We start from the raw sequence: 6414 nt of genomic DNA, 5'->3' as shown, positions 1-6414 counted from the left end.
CCAGTGTGTGCGCAGAATAAGAGTACCAATCGGCCCAGCTCTGGACTACTTCACCCCCTTCCTATTCCCCGCGACCATGGTCGCATCTGGCCCTGGACTTCGTCACGGGGTTGCCCGCTTCTGAGGGGAACACGGTCGTTCTGACTATCGTGGACAGATTCAGCAAGTTCGCCCACTTTGTGCCAATTGCCAAGCTTCCCTCTGCCTCGGAGACGTCCGAGATCCTGGTTAGGGAGGTTTTCAGGGTCCACGGTTTGCCCAGTGATATCGTTTCCGACCGTGGCCCTCAGTTTACCTCTGCTGTCTGGAAGTCCTTCTGTTTGGCCATTGGAGCTACTGTCAGTCTCACATCTGGTTTTCACCCCCAATCCAATGGTCAGGCGGAGAGAGCCAACCAGAAGATGGAATCAACGCTACGCTGTCTGGTCTCTTCCAACCCCACCTCCTGGGTCTCTCAGTTGCCTTGGGTTGAGTATGCCCACAATACTCTTCCTACATCTGCCACTGGGATGTCTCCCTTCCAGTGCCTGTATGGCTACCAACCTCCCCTGTTTCCTTCTCAGGAGAAGGAGCTCTCAGTGCCTTCTGTTCAGGCCCATATTCGGCGTTGCCACCGGACCTGGCATCGGGCCAGAAAGGCACTCCTTAGAGTTTCGGACCGGTATCAGCTCCAGGCGAATCGTCGCCGGATTCCCGCTCCCACCTATACCATCGGAGATAGGGGTTTGGTTGGCCACACGGGATCTTCCGTTACGGACTGAGTCTAGGAAGTTGTTACCGAGTTCATTGGTCCGTTTGTGGTGGAGAAGGTGATCAATCCAGTGGCAGTTCGACTCAAACTACCGAGGACGCTCAGAGTCCATCCCACCTTTCATGTCTCCTGCCTCAAGCCTGTCTTCCTCAGTCCTCTGTTGCCTCCTCCGCCTCCTCCTCCTCCTCCTCGGATGATCGGAGGTGGTCCTGCCTACACGGTGCGTCGCATCATGGATTCCAGACGGCGGGGCCGGGGTTTCCAGTATCTCGTGGACTGGGAGGGGTATGGCCCTGAAGAGAGGAGTTGGATTCCGCGGCGACAGGTCCTAGATGCAGACCTCATCAGTGACTTCTACCGCCTCCATCCTGGCGCTCCGGGAGTCCGCCCGGTGGCGTTCGCCGGAGGGGGGGGTACTGTGACGATCCCGGCTGTCTGAGTCGGGTCCTGTCTGGTGACTAGTGTTCCTGCTCGTAATCTCCAGTTTCCCGAGGGTTCGGGAACGCTCCGGGAGCGCTCTGGTTTTCCGCACCTGCATCCCATCAGCAATCTGCACACCTGGTCCTGATCATCACCCTTCTTAGGCTCTGGCCCAACATCCAGTTCCTGCCGGATCGTTAGCCATGAACATCTCTCACCGGAACCTTCACCCAACCTCTGCCTGATGGTCGGCGGCTGCCGAGCCAGTACCGGACCAACCACTGCACCCTCAACAACCCATCCACGCCACCCGCTCTGTTCCCTGGATTATTCAGCCTCACTCGGAATCTATTAATAAACACTCACCTTTGTCTCAACGTACCTTGTCCTGGTCTGCTTCTGGGTTCTGGCTTAGTTAACCGTGACACCAACAGATGCATATCTGTTTTCCCGGTCATGTTAAATCCATAGATTAGGGCCTAATGAATTGATTTCAATTGACTGATATCTTTATATGAACTGTAACTCAGTCAAATCTTTGAAATTGTTGCATGTTGTATATATATTTTTGTTCAGTGCATTCGGAAAGTATTCAGACCCCTCGACTTTTTCCACATTTTGTTACGTTACAGCCTTATTCTAAAATTGATTTTGAGATGTTTTTCAGCAGCAGGGACTGGAAGACTAGTCAGGATTGAGGATGAACGGAGCTAAGTACAGAGAGATCCTTGATGAAAACCTCCCCCAGAGTGCTCAGGACCTCAGACTGGGGCGAATGTTCACCTTCCAACAGGACAACAACCCTAAGCACACAGCCAAGACAACGCAGGAGTGGCTTCGGGACAAGTCTCTGAATGTCCTTGAGTTGCCCAGCCAGAGCCCGGACTTGAACCTGATCGAACATCTCTGGAGAGACCTGAAAATAGCTGTGCAGCAGTAACGCTCCCATCCAACCGGACAGAGCTTGAGATGATCTGCAGAGAAGAATGGGAGAAACTCCCCAAATACAGATGTGCCAAGCTTGTAGCATCATACCCAAGAAGAATCAAGGCAAAAGGTGCTTCTACAATGTACTGAGTAAAGGGTAAGAATACTTATGTAAATGTGATATTTCCATTTTTTTTATTTTATAAAATTGCAAACATTTCTAAAAACGTGTTTTTGATTGGTCATTATGGGGTATTGTTTGTAGATTGATGAAGGGGGGAAAAAAACAATTTAATCCATTTTAGAATAATGTTGTAACGTAACAAAATGTGGAAAAAGTCAAGGGGTCTGAATACTTTCCGAACGCACTGTATGTACTCCTCGAACGAAGGTGTATACACAGGAGACGATTCTCTGATCTTAGCAGCGCCATTCTTACTCTTCGCGTCATCGACCTTGCTTCGCCTACGTGAATGTTGCAGTGCCACATCAAAAACGCTACAAAAGGTTCAATCTCTGGCTAGCGGCACTTGAATTTGGGGCATCATTTTGACAATTGGCTGCCGCCCTCCGGCGCCCCTGTTCGGCTGCTACACCGCCGACCGCACCCTAGCCACCAGCTCATGGCGTTGCTGCAGTTCCCGCCCTCACCCCATTCCTGTTCCTCCCGAAATTCACTCCCACTATCTTGGTAGCTATGGTGATGTGTGTGTTTATATGGGATTATCCAATTGTGAAACATTAATAAAAAGGAATCTGCCAGTTAAATGATTGTTTTGTTTATGATGAAGCCGATTAGTGATTAAGGCAATAGCCTAACCTAGCCTGTTAATGTTAGCTAGCTACTACTAGTGGATATAATTTTAGCTAAAAGTAAGCTATATAGATTTGAAACAATTTGCTACCATGTCTAAGAGACAAAAACGATCAGGAAGCGAATATTTAAAAAAACGAATGAGAAAAGAGGCACCAAAGAAATTCGCTGCTGAAATGTATCAGCGTGCAGCAATGTCCATCAGCCCGTGTGGAGAATGACAAGCCTCCGAGGACATTCATTCGCCGAGAACGAGTCCCCGTTCGCTGAATCTAGCAGCGAAGAGCAAACCGGAGGAGTCCGAGCAATGCACTTCCACTGATGATGACAGCTCTCTGGCTGGACAAGAACAGGTGGTTGCACCAGGCCTAGCCACACTCAAAACAATGCCGGCGAAGACCCTACTATCTTGGACCCGGACTCAGATTCGTCGCTCCCCGTCCCCGATGACAGTGGTGGTGCTGCTGCTAAATCCAACTCCCAGACAAAAAACATAAAATATCCCGGTGAGTAGCCAAAATATATGAATGGATCTTTACGGGATATGTTAGTGCAGGCTGGGCCACATCAGGATAAAGAGGGGAATTTCCCAAGAGATGAGGGGCAACGAAAGTTTTCGGTTGCCCACTACAATAGGAGGATGGCGAACGGGGGATTGAGTGGAGAGACCATGGCTTGTCTATTCCAAGCAAAACGATGCAGCCTTCTGTTTTTGCTGCAAGCTTTTTTCACAGGAGTGCAAATCTGCGCTGGTCAGGGATGGAACCAGGGACTGGAAGAATCTGTGCCACCTCCTCAGCTCGCATGAGAAGTCGCATGACCACCTAGATAGTTTCCAAAGGTGGAAGGAGCTGGAGATCAGGCTGGTGTCCAAGCAAACTATCGATGCCCAAGCCCAACGGGCTATTGACGGAGAGACTCTCCACTGGCAGCAGGTGATGCAGAGGCTCATAGCCCTGATACGCGTAATGGCCACCCAGAACATTGCGTTACGTGGGACCACCGATAGGCTGAACGAGCCAAATAATAGGAACTTTCTCAAGTTTGTGGAAATGCTGGGTATCTTTGATGGAGTCATGAAGGAGCATGTAAGGAGAGTACAGTCCAAAGAAACACATGTGCACTACCTCGGTAAAATAATCCAGAACGAAATCATTGACATGCTGGCACAAGAGATCCAGCAGACAGTGTGCAGTGATCTAAAAGCAGCCAAATATTTTTCTATAATTTTGGACTGCACACCAGACAAGAGCAAAACAGAGCAGATGACCATGGCGGCGCGTTTTGTTTCAACCGAGGATGATGGGTCAGTGCGCACGAGAGAGCACTTCCTGGAGTTTAGTGAACTGCTTGACGCAATGGGTGCGGGCATGACTGAGTTGCTCATCTCAAAACTACAGAAACATGGCATCGCCATCATGGACATGAGAGGGCAGGGGTATGACAACGGGGCGAATATGCGAGGGAGGCACAGCGGAGTTCAAAAGACCAGGCACCGGTGACCCAGGCACGGGCTGTGCCGGACTGACGACGCGCACCGCAGGCTTGGTGCGGGGAGCAGGAACGGGCCGGACCGGGCTGACGACGCGCACCACAGGCTTGGTGCGGGGAGCAGGGACGGGCCGGACCGGGCTGACAACGCGCACCCCTGGCTTGGTGCGGGGAGCAGGAACGGGCCGGACCGGGCTGACGATGCGCACCACAGGCAGGAACAGGTCGGGCCGGGCTGACGATGCGCACCCCTGGCTTGGTGTGGGGAGCAGGAACAGGCCGGGCCGGGCTGACGACGCGCACCCCTGGCTTGGTGCGGGGAGCAGGAAGGGGCCGGACCGGGCTGGTGCCGCACACCATAGGCAGGAACAGGTCGGGCCGGGCTGGCGACGCGCACCCCTGGCTTGGTGCGGGGAGCAGGAACAGGCCGGGCCGGGCTGGAGACGCACACCATTGGCTTGGTGCGGGGAGCAGGAACAGGCCGGGCCGGGCTGGCGACGCGCACCATTGGCCTGGTGCGAGAGGCAGGAACAGGCCGGACCGGGCTGGCGACGCGCATCACAGGCTTCGTGCGAGGGACAGGAACAGGCCGGACCGCACTGGGAACACACACCACTGGCCTTACCCGGGGCTCAGGAACGGGCCGGACCGGACTGGCAACACACCTCAGTACCTCTCGCCGTGCCTCTACATTTTCCTTCCCTCTACTCGCCAATGGCTCCCGTAACCCAGTGGTCTTCTCTCCTCGTCCACTAACTCGCCCCTTATCTGCCTCCAGCAGCCCCGTCGTCCACGGTGTGAGCCCCCCCCTAAAAATGTATTGGGCTTGTCTCTCCCCCGTGGATATGGCCTCCATGGCTCTCGCCAGACTCTCCATCCTCTGCTCCCAAGTTCAACCTCTCTCCTCCTCACGCTGCTTGACCCAGTCGAGGTGGGATCTTCTGTCACGATCGTCAAACACAGTGGACCAAGGCGCAGCGTGATATGCGAACATACTTTTATTTATATTCACCCACACGAACAAAACAACAAAACGATACGTGAAGTCCTTGGTTTACAACACAAAACCAACACGGAACACGATCCCACAAAACACTGTGGAAAACAGGCTGCCTAAGTATGGTTCCCAATCAGAGACAACAAGCAACAGCTGACACTCGTTGCCTCTGATTGAGAACCACCCCGGCCAACACAGAAACACATGAGCTAGATAAAGAACCTAGAACACAAACACATAGAAACTACACACCCTGGCTCAACATAACAGAGTCCCAGAGCCAGGGCGTGACACGTATAAATTACAGTTGTATCAATGCATTGGTTGTGAACAGTGTAATCTCGTTCCCAGACAATTCCGCCCAAATGTGCAAAGGTTCTGCTGGACCAACATGTCAAACTTGGCCTTCGTTAGCAAATAGAAATACCGGGAGAAACTCCTGACGAATAGGCATTGGTATAATAGGCTTAATCTACCAACCAATCATCTCTCACAACCTCTTGCCCCTAACCGTCCACCGTATGTGTCTTCCATATGTGTCTTGCCTCGCAGTCGTGTGATTCGCTGAAATTGAATGATGACAAATACTTTACTCAGTAGGTCACTCCCATAGACCCTACCTGGGAGTCGGACCCTACCTGGGAGTCGGACCCTACCTGGGAGTCGGACCCTACCTGGGAGTCGGACCCTACCTGGGAGTCAGACCCTACCTGGGAGTTCTCAACTCATTGTACTGGATATGTATTCTTTCCATCTTGCACTCACTCACTCACTCACTCACTCACTCACTCACTCACTCACTCACTCACTCACTCACTCACTCACTCACTCACTCACTCACTCAATCACAGTGACAAGCGCTTTGAAAGTAATCTTTGTTGTACCTCAGCACAACCATAACTGATGTTGGTTTAGGTAGAGAAGCACTTATTTCAGTAGATGTTTATTGTAAATGTTTAACTGTTATTGATCTTTGGTTTCAGGTGAAACTCTGACCAGTGGACCCTGGATGGT

The sequence above is a fragment of the Coregonus clupeaformis genome, unplaced genomic scaffold (assembly GCF_020615455.1).
Source record: "Coregonus clupeaformis isolate EN_2021a unplaced genomic scaffold, ASM2061545v1 scaf1460, whole genome shotgun sequence".
Taxonomy (NCBI): Eukaryota; Metazoa; Chordata; class Actinopteri; order Salmoniformes; family Salmonidae; genus Coregonus; species Coregonus clupeaformis.
Note: the sequence above shows the minus strand (reverse complement) of the source record.